This window comes from Mauremys reevesii, linkage group 12 (assembly GCF_016161935.1).
Source record: "Mauremys reevesii isolate NIE-2019 linkage group 12, ASM1616193v1, whole genome shotgun sequence".
Lineage (NCBI taxonomy): Eukaryota > Metazoa > Chordata > Testudines > Geoemydidae > Mauremys > Mauremys reevesii.
In genome coordinates this window covers 45,216,311-45,236,621 of record NC_052634.1, presented here as the reverse complement: position 1 = coordinate 45,236,621, position 20,311 = coordinate 45,216,311, and the positions used below count along the sequence as shown (strand labels likewise).

The following is a 20,311-nucleotide window of genomic DNA, read 5'->3' as shown; positions in this document are numbered from 1 at the left end:
TCTAGGTAGAGATGGGAAAATGGAAGTGATGTTTCTGTTCAGCTCACCCCTGGGAGATGCTGCAAATATGTAGAAAATGAAATCCGTGTTGAATGTGACATAGCTGCAGAAAGAGACCTATTTTCCATAGATACCTGACATTTGGTGTTTTACAGGGATTCTAAACCGCACCTGAATTTAGTCCCTAATTTAAATCTGTGCCACCAGATTAAAGAAATGAAAGGGCATAGTTGGGAGAGTTGTGCCTCACTATCGCTACTGATCTGTTGTGTGGTTGGTGAAGAATTCTACACCAGAGACGTGTAAAATTACTCCAAGTAAGGTCAAAGATTTGACAAGAACTCAGGGAGAAATTGCAGGTAGTGGTGGTTGATTTTCACCCTAGAGATGGAAGCTATGGTGACCTGTGGCCCAGGTAAACTATTTTTAGAACCCTGCTCCCTAGTTAAGTGACATTGGACACACTCCTAAAGGACGCCATGATTAAATTGGGCACAACTGTCTTTTACCATTTGGATCCAAAGTTTCATGAAGCACAGAAACAGCTGATTCCTTCAGAGTCATTCCATGCCTATGGGCCCCAATCTGGTTGTCTTGTCGGACAAGAAGCACTTCCGTGCTGGGCAAACGATGGTAGCCAATGAGGGAATGTATCAGATTCAAAGTTCAGATTGCAGGATACTTGAATGCTGAGTCCAGAGTCTCTGGTTTAGTCCAGGCCTGCACAACTCATAAAGCGGCGAGAGCAATATTGCTCCAAAGAAAACAGCTGAGGGTTGAAACCCCCGGTCCCACTAACCCCCCCCCCCGTGCCACTGAAATACCCCCCAAATGCCATGCAGCCCTCCCAAAACAACCCCCCCAGCACCGCCCGCCCCATGGAAACAAACCCTCCTTCCCCAGCACTGCCCTGCCAAAACAGTGGTATTGCACCTTGGTAATATGTTATAGCAGGCCCCTAAGGTAGTGTAATTAAGGTAAAAGAAAAATGTCCTTTTGCTAGAAGTAGAATAAGATCTTCCCCCCACGTTGTAATCAGTTGCCCTGTTGAATGAATGAGGTGGGACTGAGGAAGGTGTAGAAGGTCAGCCACTGACTCACCACTCACCTTCTCAGCCCCCCCCCCCGCTCACCTCCTCAGCCCCCCTCCACTGCCGCCGGCTCACCCCCCCCCACCACTGCCTTCCTGCTCGCCTCCTCAGCCCCCCACAGCTCACCTGCCTGCCCGCCCGCCGCCTCAGCCCCCACCCCGCAGCTCACCTGACCCCACTGCCTGCCTGCTCGCCTCCTCAGCCCCCACGGCTCACCTGCCTGCCTGCCCACCGCCTCAGCTCTCCTCCCCACCGCCAGCTCACCTGACCCCACCAATGCCCTCCTGCTCGCCTCCTCAGACCCCACTCCCGGCTCACCTGCTCCCCGCTCACCTCAGCTCCCCATCCCCGGCTCGCATATTCACCCCCTGCCACTGCCCTTCCGCTCTCCTCCTCAGCCTCCCACCCCCCTGGGCAGTGATGAGCTGCCAAAATCTTAATGACCGGTTCCCTCCTCACCCCACACCGGGTCATGGCCCACCCCGCCCCCGGGACTCCTGCCTCATCCAACGCCCGCGTTCCTTGACACACACCCCAGGACCCCTACCCCATCCACCCTTCCCTGTCCCCTGACTGCCCCTGTCACCCCATCCAACCCCTCCTCATTCCTGATGGCCCCCCTGGGACCCTTGCCCCATCCAACCACCCCTTCTCCCTGTCCCCTGACCGCCCCTGGAATCCCTGCCCCTGATGGTTCGTGTGGGAAGCCTGGGAGGGCTGAGAAGCAAATGGTGGCTCAGGCCCAGGGAGGCAGTGGGGAGGTGGGTGAGCTGGTGTGGGGAGCGGTTCCCCTGTGCGCCCCCCAGGTTACCTGCTGCAGTATGGGTGGCCCCCCTGCCCCAGCTCACCTTGTCTCTGTCTCCACATTGCTGGACCTGAGCACGAAGCCGCCAAACCGCTTCTCTTCCCGCCAAGGCTTCCTTCGCGAACAGCTGATTTGCGGGAAGCAGGGGGGAGGGGGGAAAGTGGGACGGGGCATTCAGGGGGGAGGCGGAGCAGAGGTAAGCTGGGGCCAGCCGCCAGCTCACCTGCTCCCCAGCCACTGCCTGCCCACTCGCCTCCTCAGGCCCTCTACCCCGCCGCCGGCTCACCTGTCCCCCCGCCACTGCCCACCCGCTCACATCCTCCAACCCCCCCTTCCTCACCCGCTATAGTGTCATACAGGAGACCTGTGCTATGCAGGGGGTCAGATTAGATGCTCTAATGGTCTTTTCTGGCCATAAAGTCAACTAATTTCTGAAAAACTGAGTGCAGCATTGGGAGCAGCGTCTGATGTTTTCCTGTCTAGCCGGCTTGCTTCCTAGAACGAACACTCCTTGAGTGGGGTGATCCACAGGGAGTAGCTCAAACCTCCACAGTGCTTGGCCAGGGGCAGGACATTAGCACAGCAAGGGAGGGGTGTGGCAGTGACATCACAAAGGCCTTTTGCAGGACCTCAGACTATTGGTCAAAGGTGGTGGGGAGGTGGTGACCTCACAGAGAGATGCTGACATCAGCCAGGCAGGACAGGGGCGAGGGGCCAGGGAAACCTCAGAGACCCCTGTGGCTTTGCTTCAGCAAGTCTCCTTCTCCAGGTCTCTCTTTGAGGACTGAGGGAGTATTCGGGTTCACATATATGAGTGCCAGGAGGAACCTCTTTTGAGTTTTCTCCTTCCCTTTTCCTGATTTTACTAGAGACCAGCCGTCCCTGTTTAGAAGGTAAGAGCCTCCTCAAGGTTTGAAACCTGTTCAGTCTGATCCATCTGGTGACAAAGTCTAAGCATGGAAAACACTAGCTTAAGGAGGCAGAATTTTATTCCGCACCTGGGATTTTGTCCCCTAGAATTACTGGAGACATTAGGCTTTGTCCTTTGTGTTTCACCTTTTCCACCATCCTTTCCTCATTTCTCGTCTCTTGCTTCTTTTGTCCTTTCACCTGTTTCCCTCCCAACACCAAGAGCGGGGTGTGTGTGTGTGTTGCAGGGAAGTGCTCTGCAGCCCCCACTGTGGGAGGTCCACCCAAAAATGTGGGGCTGAAATAGTGCTCGGGCAGTGATCCCCACCAGTGACCTGGGCCATCCTTTGGGCTCCCTGGTGAGAACCCTCAGCCTCCTGTCCTCAGTCTCTACCCTGATTGGCTGAGCAGGGGGTTACTGACAGGGAGGAGACTCAGGTGAGGAGACAGGCTGGGCTCAGGGAGGGGTGAGGAGGGGGCTGTGAGCACCCCGGGCCCAGGCCCTCGAGCAGTGCTATGGGGGCGGGTCCTCAGCTCAGGAGTCTGGCCTGAGCCACTGAACCCCACTGACACTAGATGCTGCCACTTTAATCCTTGGTGCTCCATTGGGCGGGGGTGGGAGGCACCTCCCAGGAGTCCAGGACAGTGGGGGTCTTTGCTATGGACTCCAGAAGGAGTTGGGGGTTGATGACACTGAGGCTACTGGGAATCAAATACATTTGAGATATGAGTACATAGCCCATATTCATAACTTCAAATACAAAAATGGTGCCCACATACAGCCAGCATCATTATAACCAGCAAATCATAACCTTGTCCTAGACACCTCACACGCCAACCTTTGCACAGTATTGGCTGCACATATATAACACTGGTGGCAACTATGATCTCTACAGTCCCAGTTCATATTAATAACGTCACAGAAGGCTATAGAGAAGTGGGAGGGAGGTGTCTTCCAGCCGGCCTGTCTCCTCCGTTTCTCCCTTGCCGCTTGAGCCGAGGTGGGAAGGGAGCGAAACGTGCCCGGCTGAAGGTTTTGCGCTCGGCCTTGAAGATTAAGCCTGACCCCCCAGCATGGCTAGGTCGGGGTTGTCCTGGGCTCTGTGGGGGGAGGGCTCAGCTGGGAGAAGGGGCAGACGAGGGGATTTTGTCTCTGATAGATAAGGGTTTTGTCAGCGGGAAGCTGTAGGTCACATGCTGGGGGTGACAGTGGGGTTTGAGCTGGGGGCAGCAGCAGCAGGGGAGCAACGTGTGTGTGTGGGGGGGGTTCACTTGGTAAAAATGAACCTGCCAAGCCGCTCCCTCTGCTGGAGCAAAAGCCTCTCATTTATCTCCTCAACTCCCCTCCATGAAAATCTCCACCCCTCCCCCGGCACTGAGAGACCCCCTCACTCCCATGGAGATTTGTAATTGTTCTAACTCTTCCTTGGCCTTGTCCAAATAGTTTTTCCAGAAAAATGATCAAGGACATTTCAAAAGAGAAAAACAAAACAAACCAGAGAAAGCCCCACCACACCCAGTTTGGGGCTGAATTTTTCTACTGTAATTTTGAGACAATAAAACTCACCCCTCTATTGGCCAGAAACCAAAGCCAGACCTCCTCCGCCGTAGCTGTGACTTCTGCTACCGAACCACCAATGCACTGACTCCTCTTGTGAGACATTTCTCTGCACTGCTGCTAATCCAGTTACTGACTCCAGGAAACATTTTCCTTAGCCTGGCTCCATGTGTCACTGGTTTCTATAGCAAAAGCCAGTCCCTGGCCCTGTGGTCCAGACATCCTCATTCACATCAAGCTTCAAGTTGAGAATCATTTCCCCTTCCCGCTCTGTGGGAGGGGAGACTTTTAAACGCACTCTCTGTGCGACTGCACATGGCTAAGCAAAGGGAATGAACCCCCAATCCCCCCTGTGCTTTGGGAGTCAGGTTTGCGGTGGGAATCCTGTAGTTCAGATGACTTCACACCTGGGCATTGTGATTCTTTACCAGTTTCTCTGGCATTGGGGCAGTTTTGTGCTCACAGCTGTGATGGCCGAGTGGTTAAGGCGTTGGAGTCGAAATCCAATAGGGTTCCCCTGCTCAGGTTCAAATCCTGCTCACAGCGAGGCTGGAGTTTTAGCCAGTCCCTCACCCGGGCAATACCTCTGTCCAACCCCCTGAGACACTCTCAATTCTCTCCCCACCCCAAGTAAATCCTGTTCTGCTCCTTTCATAGAGATCCCTGGGACACCCCCTCACACTGTGTCCCTGAGGGGTCAGGCAAACTCTCAGCAACTGAAGCCTCTGCCACTCACCTGGTGCCCCATAGATCAGCCATAGCCCTGGTTCTGCTCCTCTCTCTAGAGTGTGAAAGGAGCCAAGTCAGCGACTCCATGGGAGCTACGGGGCTGCAGAACCAACAGAGAAAAAATAGGTGCTCAGCACCCGCTGGCAGCCAGCTCCCCACTACAGGCCTTGCTGACAAGCTCCTCCTCTTCCCTTCAGCGCCTCCCACCTGCCAGAGATCAGCTGTTCAGTGGGGTGCAGGAGGGCTGGGTGGGGAGGGGAGGAGCAGGAAGAGGTGGGGAGGGAGAGGAATGGGGTAGGAAGGTGCAGGCTGGGAAGAGATTGGACAGGGGTGGGAGCTTGGGGAAGGGTGGAGTGGAGTGGGGCAGGGCCTTGGAAGGAAGGGGAGGAGTTGTTGCGGGTGGCCCTGATGGGAAGCACTAACTATCACAGTGACAATAGAAGTGACCAGCATTGCGGGGGAGGCTGAGGGAGATCCGCACTCACCAGGTCTCTTCTCTCCCCCACGGTGAGCCAGACACTGCTCTCTCCTGGCTCTCACTCTAGCAGCTGGACGCCAAGGAGCCATTTCCCCACAGGAAGTGCATCGAGTGCCCCTGTGGTGCTGGGGGGCTGGCGCCGCTGCTGCCTGTGGGGCTGGCAGGGGGGCTGATGTCTGCACAGACTCTCAGCTGCCAGGCCGGAGGGGGCACTTGGGACCTTACCAGACTGGCTCAGTGAAGACGGGGGGTTGACAGAGCAATACAGACGCTCTCCAGAGCACGGAGCAGCAGCCGCCCATGCAGCCAGGCAATGAGCATTTCCCACAGCCTGGAGCCGAGGGGGAGGCGGCAGCTGCTGTTCCAGCTCCTCGGGGACAGGCCCTGTCAGCCAACAGCCACTTCTTACTCCCCACAGCTAAGGGCGCCGGGTTCCTCCGGTGGGGGTGTGGAGCAGCCGTTCGTTTTCCTGTCCTTTTTGTGTGCAACGGCTGACAAAAACATCCCACACAGAGAAGCAACAGGCCAAAATACTTCAATGCAGCTGCCAAAGTAGCTCAGTTGGGCGAGCGTTAGACTGAAGATCTAAAGGTCCCTGGTTCAATCCCGGGCTTTGGCAGACCATTTCATCCCTCTTTGTGCAGGGGTGGCTTGTTTTCTGGGAGCACAGCAGTGTCTGCACCCAAGGTGAGTCCCTGAGCTTGGGCTCTGCAGTAGGAAAACACAGAATGGGCTTCTGCCCCTAGTTGGCCCACCTGATCTTTAACAAGGAGAGATGGGAGCTGTCTTTCCCAACATGGCAGGGAGAGAGTGAGGCAGGGTGACCCTCAGGAATGGTGCCAGAGGGCTGCTGGGCAGTGACAGGCAGGGATTGGGGATGGAAGCTCCTCTGTGCAGCTGAGCAAGGGCAGTACCAGGGAAGGGGCATCTGTAAAAGTGACCCAGCAACAACCTCTCCTCCTCTTGGCAAACTCCCATGCCAAACACCCACTGAAGGTCACCAGCATGCGGGGCGGCTGCTGATGCTCTGTGGCCAAGGTAACAAGATGGTAGGAAAGCAGGGCCAGCTCCCATGGTGGGGCCTCTTACCGTTCCCACTCTCCATGCTCACTTTTGCAGTGGGGCAGGAGATTTTACCCCAAGAGGCTTTTCCCCAGCTGGTGAGAAGCAGAGAAACACCCAGGCTCCGAAGACGCTATGTAGCAACCCCCTCCAGCACAGGGACAGGAGCACACGCTAGCCCGGGCAGCCGCCCACTTTCTTTGGCAAGTCAGGAATGGCAAAGGTGAGACTGGAAGCACCTGGGGCTCATGCCCCAGCCTTTGTGACGCCCAACCCCCAACTCCTTCCCGGGGCTCTAGCTGAAGCCAGAGCATTGGCCTGAGCGGCTAAGAAGAGGTTCCAGCCCTGAAGGGAGCAGGACGTTCAGCACAACAGTAAAACTGCAGCAACACAACCACCAAAGGACTCGACCCCTCAATCTTCTGATCCACACTCAGACGCCTTATTCATTAGGTCACATGGGAAAAGGCTACTCCAAGCACTTCTTTGGAAAAGGTGGATATTGTTCTTCTCAGGTCATCTGCTGAGGGGGGCCGAGACTCTTTGGGCACAAGAAGTCGAGTTCCCAGCGAGATGTGAGACTTAATTCTCTGGAGCCAGGTGCAGGGTTTTGGCAGGGAGGCTCAGGCATGGGGGATTGGGGTGCAGCGGACGGACCGGCTGTCTAGGTGTGGAGATTTAGTCGCACTGAGGCACAGGAGGGAGGAGGAGGAGGAATCCTGCTGACAGGCAGTGGCTGTGCAGAAAAAGAGGAGGGGTTCCTGGGACTTTTTTGGCCTCTCTTTTGCCTGCCTGCTCACTCTTGTGGTGAACGGTGAAGCTGTTTCTTACCAAGCCCAGGTAGCTCAGTTGGTAGAGCATCAGGTTCTTAATCTCAGGGCCTGAGTTCAAGCCCTTGTTTGGGCGCTCAGCTTTTAAGTTGCCAGGAGCCAAATGATTCCTCGTTCTGTCCACCAGCCACATGCGGATTCCCAGAAGCCTTGGCCATTTCCTGGAAAGGTTCCTTTCCTCAGGAATCAGGAGAGAGGCCACATCCACAGGAGCAGGTGTAGAAAGCGCAGTCTCTGGCTGCCAGGAAGTGCTGTGCCAACATTGTGTTCTCTACAATGGCGCTTAGATCAGGATAATTTACGTGGTCAGCCCCGCCAGTTCCAGCCCCTCTGCCCAGGCAGCTCCCCCAGCCTGACACACACACACAGCCCCTGCACCCGCCCACCCCAGGGCTCCTCAGCCCAGAGGAGAGCCCCCCGGCTGAGTGGGGAATCAGAACCCCCGAAATTACCCTGGGACCAGCATGATCTGCCTCCGCCCTGCCCTGCTCTGCTCTGCATGTATTCGGAGTGAGTCAGTTTCCCTGTCCCAACATGTGTCTCTTCTCCTCCCCAGTTCCCTCTAAACCACCCCATTTCCCCTGCACCCCAGGCTGGGTCTCTGCCAACCCCCTTCTCCCCTCCTGCCCCCAATATCTCCCTGCCCCTACAGGTCTATAGGGCTGGATCCCTCCCACCCCCCGTCTCCCCGCAGTTCCCACCTCAGGGGGTCCAAGGAGATGGGTCTCTCCTCCCGCCCACCCCGCTCCTGCCCCCCCATATCCAGCTGCCTCTAGGGCTCTATGGAGCTGGGTCTTTCCCCCCATCTCCCCTCATCCCCTTCCCCAATATCTCCCTGCCCCAGGCTGTGACGTGCTATGACGTGTGCTGGGGCTGTGATGTGTGCTGGGGCCAGGGACGGCTCCAGGGTTTTTGCCGCCCCAAGCAGCAGGGAAAAAAAAATCTGCGCCACTTTCTTCTTTGGCAGCAATTCGGTGACAGGTCCTTTCCTCCAAGAGGGACCGAGGGACCCACTGCTGAATTGCTGCCAAAGAGCCCGATGTGCCGCTCCTTCCCCTGGGCTGCCCCAAGCACCTGCTTGCTGAGCTGGTGCCTGGAGCCGGCCCTGGCTGGGGCTGTGACGTGCTGTGACCTGCTCACTCACTTGAAACCAGCAGGACAGAAGGTGTCACGTGTCCATGGGCGGGGTTATGCAGATGAGCAGTGTCTGGCGGCAGGACGGAGAGCAGCGAGAGGAACCGAAGGAGCCTGGCGGAGAGAATTCTCTGCGTGTGGACAGAATCCCACCAGTTTTCTCTGTGTTGGGGGGGGGCAGATTTCATGATGTCACAGTCCTTGGGGGAGGGGTTTGAATCATAACTCCAAAGTCGGAGAACAACTCCCCCCACTTCTGCTCAGTCTCCACTAGGGGGCTGGGCTGGGATCACTAGGGAGGGAAGCACTGGCAAAAAACAGTCTCCCCTATGGAACCCAGGAGTCCTGGCCCCCAGTCTCCCTGCTCTAGACCCCCTCCACTCCCAGAGCCAGGGATAGAACCCCGGGCGTCTGGTGCCCAGCCCTCCCTGCTCTGACCACTAGACCCCACTCCTCCCAGGGTGGTGCAGGGTCACTGGGTCTGTGTCCCAGCTCTGCTAAGGGCCGTGACTGATTTTCCCAAAGTGCTTCCTTCTGAATCCAGCACATCTGCCCCCTGCCCGGTCACTGCCCACCCCGTGTGGGGCACCAGCACTGTGCCGGGTCGTGATGGGAAATTGTCCAAGCTGGCCCAGGAGAGACACGTGTGTCCTGCTGCCACCTGCTGGTGGGGCTGAGCCCGGCTCTGTGTGTGTGTGTGTGTGTGTGTGTGACACTGTTTGTAGCAATGTGTTGCTGGGCTAACCAGTAGGAAATGGCTTTGCAGGATTTTGTATTCTGCAGCCAGTGACACACACACAAAGGGACTCACACAATCCCAAGAACACTCACACACAACACACTCAGAGGGACATGCTAGCCCAACCCCCAAAGAGAGAAACAATCACCGCCCCCCCCCCCACACACACCATAATATTCACAATTGTGCTCAGAGACACAACTGCACGCAGTTCACTCCCACTGCTCCAAATGCAAGGACCTCCTGCCCCACATAGCATGTGCCAAGGCCTGTGGAACTCACTGCCACTGCACAGCTACCAATGAGAATGATCCCCTCATGCTGGATCATCTGCTTGGCCCCCTGCCCCCTCTCAGGGTGCGCTGTGTGGCGTGGCTGGGGGTTGTGCAATGGCCCAGCACCAGGCAACACAGAACGGACACCACATGCCCTGCCCCACCTCACCTGAGCTGCTCTCCAGGTGCATCGGAGCCCAGTGCCCTGCACCTTGGCACTCCTGCCCCACAGGGGGTGAGCTGCAGCCCCACCACACTCCGCAGAGGGGAGAAGGGTCAGGCCAGCCAGCCCTTGTAAGATGGGGAAATCACCACTGGGTCGACGGTATGGGGGCTGTGACATACAGAGAAACGGTTGTCGCGCCGGCAGAGGGCAGCAGAGCATGCACACACACACACAATTGCAAACATACATGAACACATGCATGAATCCAGCCACATACACACAATTGCTAATATACACAAACACCTGCACAAATCCAGCCAACACCAACACAAGCCTGGGAGCCAGGGGAGCAGAGCAGGCTGGGGCCAGGTAACTCCACTTCCCGCAGGAAGTAGCCAGCCCCCCATGTCCCACGGTGGCCTGGGACCAGCCCCCCTCTGCTTCTCCCCATGGAGGCCTGGGGCCCCAGCCTGCTCTGCTCCCCTGGCTCCCAAACTTGCGGGGGGGAACCGCCCCACAGCACTCGCCGGCGGCGTGGCTGGGAGCCAGGGGAGTGGACCAGGCTGGGGCTGGGTCACTCCACTTACCATGCAGTGAGTGCAGGGGCGGGGGCCATGGGGAAGAGCCGGGCAGCCCCCCCGCAGCAGCTCCCCACCCCAGCTCACCTCCGCTCCGCCTTCTCCCCTGAGCTCGCCGGCGCCGCTCCACTTCTCCCACCTCCCAGGCTTGTGGTGCCAATCAGCTGTTTAGTGCTGCAAGCCTGGGAGGGGAGGAGAATCAGAGCGGGGGCGGCGTGCTCAGGGGAGAAGACGGAGCAGAGGTGAGTTGGGACACGGAGTGGTTCCCCTGCGTGCCCCTCTCATTACTTGCTGCAGGCAGCCCCCCCCACATCCTCATCATGCCCCAGCTCACCTCCACTCCCCCGCCTCCCCTGAGTGCGATTTTTAGTGCCCCCAACCACTTGGCACCCTAGGCGGCCGACTAGTTCGCCTAGTGGTTGCACCGGCCCTGGCCACTGCCTGTCAGCAGGATTCCCCCTCCTCCTCCTCAGTGAGACTAAATCTCCGCACCTAGACAGCCGGTCCGTCCGCTGCACCCCAATCCCCCATGCCTGAGCCTCCCTGCCAAAGCCCTGCACCTGGCTCCAGAGAATTAAGTCTCACATCTCACTGGGAACTCGACTTCTTGTGCCCAGAGAGTCTCGGCCCCCCCTCAGTAGCTGACCCAAGAAACACAGTGTCTGCAAAAGCAGCAAAGAGTCGTGTGGCACCTTATAGACTAACAGATGTATTGGAGCATGAGCTTTCGTGGGTGAATCCCCACTTCGTCGGATGCATCAGTGTCTGCCTTTTCCAAAGAAGTGCCTGGAGGGCCTTTTCCTGTGTGACCACGTGGCCTAATGGATAAGGCGTCTGACTTCGGATCAGGCGATTGAGAGTTCGAGTCCCTTCGTGGTTGTGCTTGTGCAGTTTTACCTTTGTGCTGAAAGTCCTGCTCCCTTCAGGGCTGGAACCTCTTTTTGGCCGCTCAGGCCAATGCTCTGGCTGCAGCGAGAGCCCCGGGAAGGAGTTGGGGGGTGGGTGTCACAAAGGCTGGGGCATGAGCCCCAGGTGCTTCCAGTCTCGCCTTTGCCATTCCTGACTTGCCAAAGAAAATGGGCGGTTGCCCGGGCTAGCGTGTGGAGGAGTTTCCCTCTTCCAAGTGTGCGCCTGTCCCTGTGCTTGAGGGGGTTGCTACATAGCACCTTGGGAGCCTGGGTGTTTCTCTGCTTCTTGCCAGCTGGGGAAAAGCCTCTTGGGGTAAAATCTCCTGCCCCACTGCCAAAGTGAGCACCTGGAGTGGGAATGGTAAGAGGCCCCACCAGGGGGGCTGGCCCTGCTTTCCTACCGTCTTCTGATGTTGGCCAAAAAGCATTAGCAGCCGCCCCACATGCTGGTCTGTGGGTGGTTTTCAGTGGGTGTTCGGCATGCCAGGGAGCAGGGAGCAGCCTGGCTGGGCATCTCTGTGGCTGTCTGCTGGCCACGCATAGGCATGGTTCTCCCCTCCTCTTACCCTACCCTTGGCTTTTAAGCCTTCCCTTGGAGCTGTCAGCACCAGCCACCTCTGTCCTAGGTGCCCAGAGGAGGAGAGGTGCTGGGCTCCAGCCTGGGACTCTTCCTCCCTCGTGCCTTTCCCTGACTATGAAACCTGGCCCTGACACTCCTTTCTTCAAGCGCCATGTGGGCAAGAGGAAAAGTGTGGTAGAAAGCACAAGGGCCAAACTTGTGGGCATCAGAAATCCCAAACACCCAGTCAAACCATAGCCACTTCTAGACCCCATTCCAACCAAAGACCTGGCTCCAGTGGGGATGAGTCACTCAGCACAAGGTAAACAACTCATTCTTAGACAGCTGGAGACAGGAAAGCACTTGGATCTCCAGGGATTTACCACAAGGTTCCACTGAGATTTGAACTCAGATTTCAGCATGCCAACCATTGCACCATGGGACCAGCTTGTGCTAGTTTCTCTGAACATTGGTGATCCTATCATAGGATACCAGGGTTAGAAGGGACCTCAAGAGGTCATCTAGTCCAACCCCCTGCTCAAAGTAGGGCCAATCCACAGACAGATTTTTATCCTAGATCCCTAAATGGCCCATCTCAAGGACTGAGCTCACAAACCTGGGTTTAGCAGGCCAATACTCAAACCACTGAGCTCTCCCTCCCTCCCTCACTCACTCACTCACTCACAGGGCCAGCTTATGTAAGGGACCGTTGGCCCTTTACTAAAACTGAGTGGGGGTTTTTAGGTTGGCTAGTTCCCAGTTCCAATAGAAGGGGGAAGGGTCAATGGGAAATCAGGCCCCTGAGACTGACAGGCCCCTGGGGCAATGGTCACCAACTGGTAGGGAACAAGTGAGAATTTGTTAATGAGTAAAATTCCTGGTGAAAATTGGCAAAGCTGTGGAGAGTTTGAAAAGTTCCAGTGAATTTACACATGAAGATACAAACAGAGAGACAAATAGAGAGAAAGAGAACATCACAGACTGCACAGGCCCACACAGACATAAACAAAAACCAAACCCACACAGCACACAGAGCCATAAGGGAAAGCCACACAAAACATAGAAGAAATCCACACCAAAAAATACAGCAAAAGCCCACAACAGGAAAGCACAAAAACCACATACCAAAAGAATACTTAGCAAAAAACAATCTGCATGCAAAAGTCACACACACACACACAAAACTATGCAAGGCATCCACAAAAATCACACAGGACCCACATGCACAGCAACACGACAGACAACAAAAAACCCCGACATACAGAAAGCCAGGCAGGGTTTGAGTCTCTCAGCGAAGAGGGTGAGCACACAGGTGGTTTGGGGAGCAAAGACTGAGGGGGAGTCGGGGGCAGTGCTCTGGGCTCTGCTCGACCCTCCTGACACAGGCGGCTGGTGGAGAGCAGAGCCTGGTAGATCTGTGGAATCTGCCCTGCTCTCTGTAAAGCAAGGGGACCTCGGTGTCTTCTGAGCTGCAATTGTATTTTCTGCAGGGCAAAATGATTGGAAGAAGCCATTTGCTTAAAGGGAACTAGTGCTGTAGGTGAGGTTTGAACTCACAACCTTAGCATGACTCCACTCAGCACTGCTCTGTAAGTACTGGACACTAACCCATTGCACTACTGGATCCTGTTGGCAGGAGCTTGTCTCCATGTTTCATGGATGGATTAGCGGAGTGGGGGGGTTGCATTAGCTAAAACAAATCCACATTAAAGGCTGCAGGATGGCAGCAGCAGCAGAGCTGGGGAGCCTCCTTCCATGTGCTAGAGCTGGTTCCCCCTTCCGTTGCTCAGGGGAAGGTTGATGCTTTGAGCCCACCCGGTGCTGGAATGTCTCATGGGTGAGATTAATGGGACTCTTGCGAAGGGAAGGGAGGGGAAGTCTTTTCTATCCCTGCCTAGCTCCATTGGTCTCCTGTGGCCCTTTCGGCTCTCTGCTCCTCTGCTGGGCAGATGCAGAGACAAGCTCCCATCTGGGTGAGTCACCGAGAGGCTGTGTCCCATGGCATGTGGGGGAGAGGGGTAGGGGTGGGATGGGGCTCAAGGGGAGAAGGTTGTGTGTGACAGTGTGTGGGGGAGGGGGAGGGTGTGTTCCTTAGGATAGAAATGATGGAAAACACAGGGGCAGTGACAGTGGAGCCCCGTGTCTGAGTGTTATGACCCTGTGTGGTGCTGCCGTTCACCTTCCCCTCCTATGGGCTCAGCTTTCATTGAATCCAGCATTTTTTCACCTGTCATCACCACAGAGGTGACCCACATGCCTCAGCTACTGAGTGTCCCTCTTAGAGACACCGAGGACTTGAACTGATTTCAGCTGCTGGACAGCTCTGCTAGGTCTTTATTCATTTGCACAGGAAAATGCTGAGTGTTTAAATTCATTTCAAGCCCCCTGCCCCCATTCAGCGAACTCCTGAACATACTGGAGATGGGTCTGGAAATTGATTTTCATTCGAAAAAGTTTTTAAAGGGAATCACTTGGATTGGAACTAAGAACCCATTATCCTGCAGGGAAACATTCACCCACTGACCTACCCTCACAACAGAGAGTGTCATGTATAGCCCACAGCAGGAACAGTTTTTAACCTGGGGGTTAGTAAACTTTCTCTCTATACAAACACCACAGCTTACAAACTCCCCACCCCCCTCTGTGTCACCAGAGCACAACAACAACTCTCCTTGGAGCACACACAGCTCCCCAGCTCCCTGCCCGTCAGTCTCTCCAGCATTGCTCCAATCCCTTAAAGCAGGGTCTCAACCTCAATTTACCTTAGGGCCAGGGCCAGTCCTCCAGTCCTCCCAGTGGGCCAATAATGTCACTCATACCGCCCAGAACCCATCCCCCAAAACTCTGCCCCTCACCTGCCTAAGGCTCTGGGAGGGAGTTTGGGTGGGGGGAGGAGGTCTAGGGTGCAGGCCCTGGGCTGGGGATTGGGATGCAGGAGGGGTGCAGGCTCTGGGGGGAGTTTGGGTACAGAAGGGGTGAGAGGCTGGTCTCTGGGAGGGAGTTTGGGTGGGTGAGCGGTTCTGGGGTGCAGGCTCTGGGATGGAGTTTGGATGCTGGTGCAGGCTCTGGGCTCGGGCAGGGGGTAGCGGGAACAGAAAGAGGGGTGGGATTGCAGGCTCTGGGGGGGAGCTTGGGGGCAGGGGGGAGGGGGTGTGTGGGAAGAGGAGGGTGCAGGCTCTGGGAGGGAGTTTGGGGGCAGGTGTTAGGGGTGTGTGGGAAGGGGGTGCAGGCTCTGGGGAGTTTGGGTGCAGAAGGGGTGAGTGGCTGGTCTCTGGGTGGGTTTTTGGGTGGGTGAGGGGTTCTGAGGTGCAGGCTCTGTGATGGAGTTTGGATGCAGTGTGCAGGCTCTGGGCTGGGGCAGGGGGTAGCGGGAACAGGAGGAGGGGTGAGGTTGGCTGGGGGCGTATGGACAAAAATGGGAATGACTCCCCAGGTCATTCCTTTCTTTAAGTTTTGTCTAAAGGGAGAGTCAGTCCTGTCTGGACTATCAGGCAAGCCTACTAAAGAACCAGAGAGGCAAACAGCCGCTCCAGGTCAGAAATGATGAGCTGCATACCATTCTAGGGGTGCCCTGCAACTACCCCACCCATTGCTTCCTTCCTCCCCCACTCCTCCTGGGCTATCATGGCAGTTATCCCCCATTTGTGTGACGAAGTAATAAAGAATGCAAGAATTTGAAACAACACTGACTTTATTGCCTCTGCAAGTAGAGTTCAAAGGGGGGAGGGGAGGGCAGCCTCCAGCTGCTATGATATTCCAGGCAGGACTGAATCTCCATTAGACAAAGCTTAAAGAAGAGAATGACCTGGGAGTCATTCCCATTTTTGCCCAGGCACCCCCGGGCAACCTCACCGAGGCCAGCCAGGAGCACTCACGGGATGACGATGACTGATACCAGTCCTACTGTACCATCTGCTGTCGGGAAGGGAAAGGAAGGGAAGGGGATGCTGCTGTGTAGTGCTGCAGCACCGCGTCTGACAGCAGCATCCAGTAGACATAACGTGACATTGAAAAAAAGGCGAGAAATGATTTTTTCCCTTTGCTTTCACGGGAGGGGGGAGGGGGGAACGACATATACCCTGAACCACCCGCAACAATGTTTTTGACCCTTCAGGCTTTGGGAACTCAGCCAAGAATTCAGATGGTTTTCGGCGAGTGCGGGAACTGTGGGATAGCTACAGTCATCAGTCGCCCCTCCCTCTGTGAGCGTCCATTTCATTCTTTGGCTTTCTGGTACGCTTGTCTCAGCTCCTTAAGTTTCAGCACTGTGTTGAGTCCCTGTTGTGGCCTCTGTCTATCATGGCCTTGGAGATTTTTTCAAATGTTTTGGCATTTTGTCTTTTGGAACGGAGTTCTGATAGAACAGAGTCATCTCCCCATACAGAGATCAGCTTCAGTATCTCCCCTACAGTCAATGCTGGAGCTCTTTTTGGATTCTGGGACTGCATGGTCACCTGTGCTGATCGGCGCTCCACGCTGGGCAAACAGGAAATTCAAAAGCTCGCGGGGCTTTTCCTGTCTACCTGGCCAGTGCATCTGAATTCAGATTGCTGTCCAGAGCGGTCACAATGGTGCACTGTGGGATAGCGCCCGGAGGCCAATACCATTGAATTGCGGCCACACTAACCCGAATCCGACATGGCAATACCGATTTCAGCGCTACTCCCCTCGTTGGGGAGGAGTACAGATACCGGTATTAAGAGCCCTTTATATCGATATAAAGGGTTCGTTGTGTGGACGGTGCAGGGTTAATGCGATTTAATGCTGCTCAATTTGATATAAACTCATAATGTTGAGCACAGGGCCGGCTTTAGGCCGATTTGCCCGATTCCCCCGAATTGGGCCCCGCACCTGAGGGGGCCCCGCGCCGGCAGCGTCTCTCCCGGAAGCAGCAGCTGTTGTTGCTAGGCAACGAGAAACGCTGGCCGGCTGAGGGCTGAGGCAGAGGCAGCCGCGTGGGTGTTGCAGGTCAGGAGGGGGAAAGTGGAAGGGGGGAGAAGGCACATGTGCTTTGCAGCCTTCCTTCCCCTCCCCCACCCCCAGCACTCACCTGGAGGAGACGCCAAGGGAGCTTCCGGTCCGGTGGCAGACAGGAATCTCTGCCGTGCACCTCACTCACCTGAGCAGCTGCTGGGGCTTCCAGCCGTGAGTGTCTGACCCTGTGATTTCCCAGAGGTTTGTAATATTGGGCTGGTTCTGTGGTTTTCGTGGTGTTGCTGTTTGAGGGTGAGTTGGTGCCTGCCTGTGTCTGTTTCAAAACTAAAGCCGGGATCATGTAACCCAGGAAAAAAGCCCCGAGCCAGTACTTAGTGCTGTGAACTCCAGGTGAGAGAGAGAGGGAGGTTTGGAGGAGGAAACCAAATACATCAAGAGGGGAGAATGCGAAAGGTCTGCAACAGGCAGGCTGAGACTTCTCTCCCCCGCGCCCCCCTCCGGCAAGAGGGGAAACTGAGGCACGGAGTGATCTGATTCCCTCTCCAAATTATTTTGCACAGGAAGAGGACTGGGGCTTCTATCCAGACCAGTTCCCTCCCATCAACTCTGCTTTCCCTGCTGCAAGATCTCTGTAGGGGCTGAATATTTCCATTAAACTATGGCTCCTTCGTTTGCCCTACATCAATAAATTAGACCGTCTTGGGGGGGGCTATCCCCCCCCAAAGCTGTGTGGATATTAAGGTTTTTTTGAGGGGGGGCATGATAATATTCCAGACCAATCAAATGCCCAGCTCAGCTTACTAGCCATCCAGCAGCTAGGGCAGGGAAGGAAGGTGCTCTTGGGGCAGAGTGGTTGCAAAACAGGGGTGAGTTTACTGGGGGGGGGGGGTCCGGTTGAAATCCCGCCTGATGCAGCCATACAGAATCGCTGGCAGTGCTGGGAGAGGCCAGGAGTGGAAACAGGTGGCCTGGGGGTGGGGGGACATTTGCCCTCAGTTCTGGGCTCTGGGATGGACTAGGCTGGGTGGTGGGTTCAGTCTAGTCTTCCAGCCTGTTGCTCTCGCTGGGGTTTGTGGTTTTCATCTGGCTCCACCGAAAGATCAAGCAAGCCCAGTAGAAAAGCGGGGTGAGAGAGGCGGGAAAGGGTGTGTAATGGGTTAAAGTGACCCATCAACGAAAGAGTAAAACCAGAGTTTGACTGGGTTTCCCCCCAGCCACCACTCCTGCAAACACTGGGCAAGGGGCAGCCCCATTCCCCACCAAGGCTATGGTGAGGGGCAGCAGAGGAGAAAGCAAGCCACATGTGATGGCAGTCCCCTCCCAGCACCCACCACCCCCTCTCCGGCCCCCAAAATCTATCCCAGAGCCTGCACCCAGCCCTCTGCACTCCCTCCCAGAGCCTGCACCCCTCCACCCTTCCTGCACCCCACCTGTGCCCCAGCCCAGAGCCTGCACCCAGCACCCAAACTCCGTCCCACTCAGCCTGGGCAAAGCTCTCCTCCGTCTGGCTCCCAGCCCCTCTCCAAGGGTTGCAGGTGTCTGGAGGTGCTGCCTTCCACACCTTCCTCTGTCCCACCTCATCCATTCAACAGGGCAACTGATTACAAAGTGGGGGGAAGATCTTATTCTACTCCAAGCAAAAGACATTTTTCTTTACCTTAATTACACTACCTTTAGGGCCTGCTATAACATATTACCAAGGTTCAATACAAAGTCATATAAAAGTTATACAAAAATGCATAATGCAGAGATTTATCTACAACTGCATTGATTGACTGCAATGTGCAGTAATATAGTGACCCTGGGTCTTTGAATGAGGCGTTATACTTGGGGAAGGGTGCGGGGGGGAGGGGGCACAGCGGCGAGCAGTGACTCAGCAGGAGTTCTAGGGGCGGGCATGGGGGTTTCTGGCAGGGGAGGGAGAAGGTGAAAGGAGGCGAGTGGTGGGGGGGGACTGACTAGGAGGGATGCAGCAAGCCAGCGGGGCTAGGGGTGAAGAAGGATGTGATGGTGGGGCTGAGCAGGAGGGGCAGGTCCTATTTTACTGCTGTGATCTGGTCACCCCATGTGTGCTGTTTCTTCCTCCCCCCGCCCCTGAACCTTGTTTCAATGGGGCGGAGCTGGGGAAGGAGGGTTTGTTTCCACAGGGCCGGGTGGCGCTGGAGGGGGGGGAAGGATGGGGGCAATTTTATATTAATAAGGAAATATTTTATAAATTTTAATAAAATAGTGAAGAAAATCAGTTGTACAACTATCAAAACAAATTATTTTCCTGATATGAAAGTGCAAATCAGCTAATTAATATATGATGCAATGTATGTAATAGATAATTTTGTTATTATTTATATAGTCATGGAAAGTAAATAATACATGGAAGACATGAAAGGGTTTTTTTTAAGGGTTTTTTTGTTTCAGTCATCCCTGCCGGGGCCTCATCGAAACTGTTCGAATTGGGCCCCGCACTTCCTGAAGCCGGCCCTGACAATGAGGCTAATCATCTAGTGGAACAAGCTCTGCAAGGGACGTGGTTAATTCCCCATCACTGCCCTGTGTAAATGAAGACCGCAGCTCTTGCTGCAAGACACCTGGTGTGTGGGTGTCCCTGTTCCCCTTCAGAACCTCTGGTACATGGTGCTTCCCTCCTCCCAGTTCAAGAGCCACATCATGTGGGTGCTCCCATCCAGGATCTCTGGTGGGTGTCTCTGTCCCCCACCCCATGAACTAGCTCCCGTGTGTGGTTTCCCCTGTCTGCCCCCATCCGGGATCTGTGGGTGTCTCTGTTCCCCTTTATAAGATCTGTGTTGCTTGGGTGCGTCCCTTCCCCCAAGTCAGAATCCCCAGCGTGTGGGTGCTCCCATTGGGCTGACCTGGCTCCTCTCTAGGAGGACTGGGGACCCCAAACTTCCCAAAAACCATCATAGCGAGGCCAGCCTGAGCACAGACACCTGCTCAGCACCCCGGGTGCAGCCCTGAACTCCGCAATCAGCTACGCTCAGCTGACCACCCAACAAGCGTTACATGCAGGAGCCTTCGTGCCCCGCGTGTTCAGCTCCTCCCAGCGCCAGCTTTAAACTCCGCTGCTCAGTTCTAAGCGTTGGCCACCCGGGGGCAGCCTGGAGCTCAGCCACCGCCTCCCGTTGCTGGTTGAGTTTCCCGCTCCTCGTGGCAGGTTCACACCCCGCAGGCAGATCTCTGAACCGGAGCCGAACCATTCCCCAAATCCAGCGCTTTAGCAGCAGCTTTGCTAGGAAAGCGCTGACGTCCCCAAGTAAAGTAAGAGCCAGAGCGCTGTGTCCAGGATCTTCTGTTGGGCCCCTCACCGTGGTGTCTGTCAGGCGCAAGGAGAAACCAGGGAAATGTTCTCATGGCGTTTAAGGGCAGAAGGGGCCATTCGCTCAGCTAGTCTGACCCCCAAATAACACAGAATTACACCATGACACGTATTGATCCCACAGACCTTAGATAGATCAAAGCGTTTCAGCTCAGGAAGGAGGCTAAACTGGGTACCAGAGGCAGCGAACAAGGGGCCCCCAAGGCAATGGCAGGGAACTGACG

At 55.7% G+C, this 20,311-nt stretch overlaps 2 non-coding genes across 2 annotated transcripts; both read left to right on the top strand.

The window, feature by feature from the left end:
* The first annotated feature begins 4,827 nt into the window (after positions 1-4,827).
* On the top strand, positions 4,828-4,909 carry TRNAS-CGA. Its single transcript has one exon. It is a non-coding gene; the product is annotated as a tRNA-Ser (tRNA).
* A 1,207-nt stretch (positions 4,910-6,116) lies between these two features.
* Positions 6,117-6,189, top strand: TRNAF-GAA. Its single transcript has one exon. It is a non-coding gene; the product is annotated as a tRNA-Phe (tRNA).
* Positions 6,190-20,311: the final 14,122 nt, after the last annotated feature.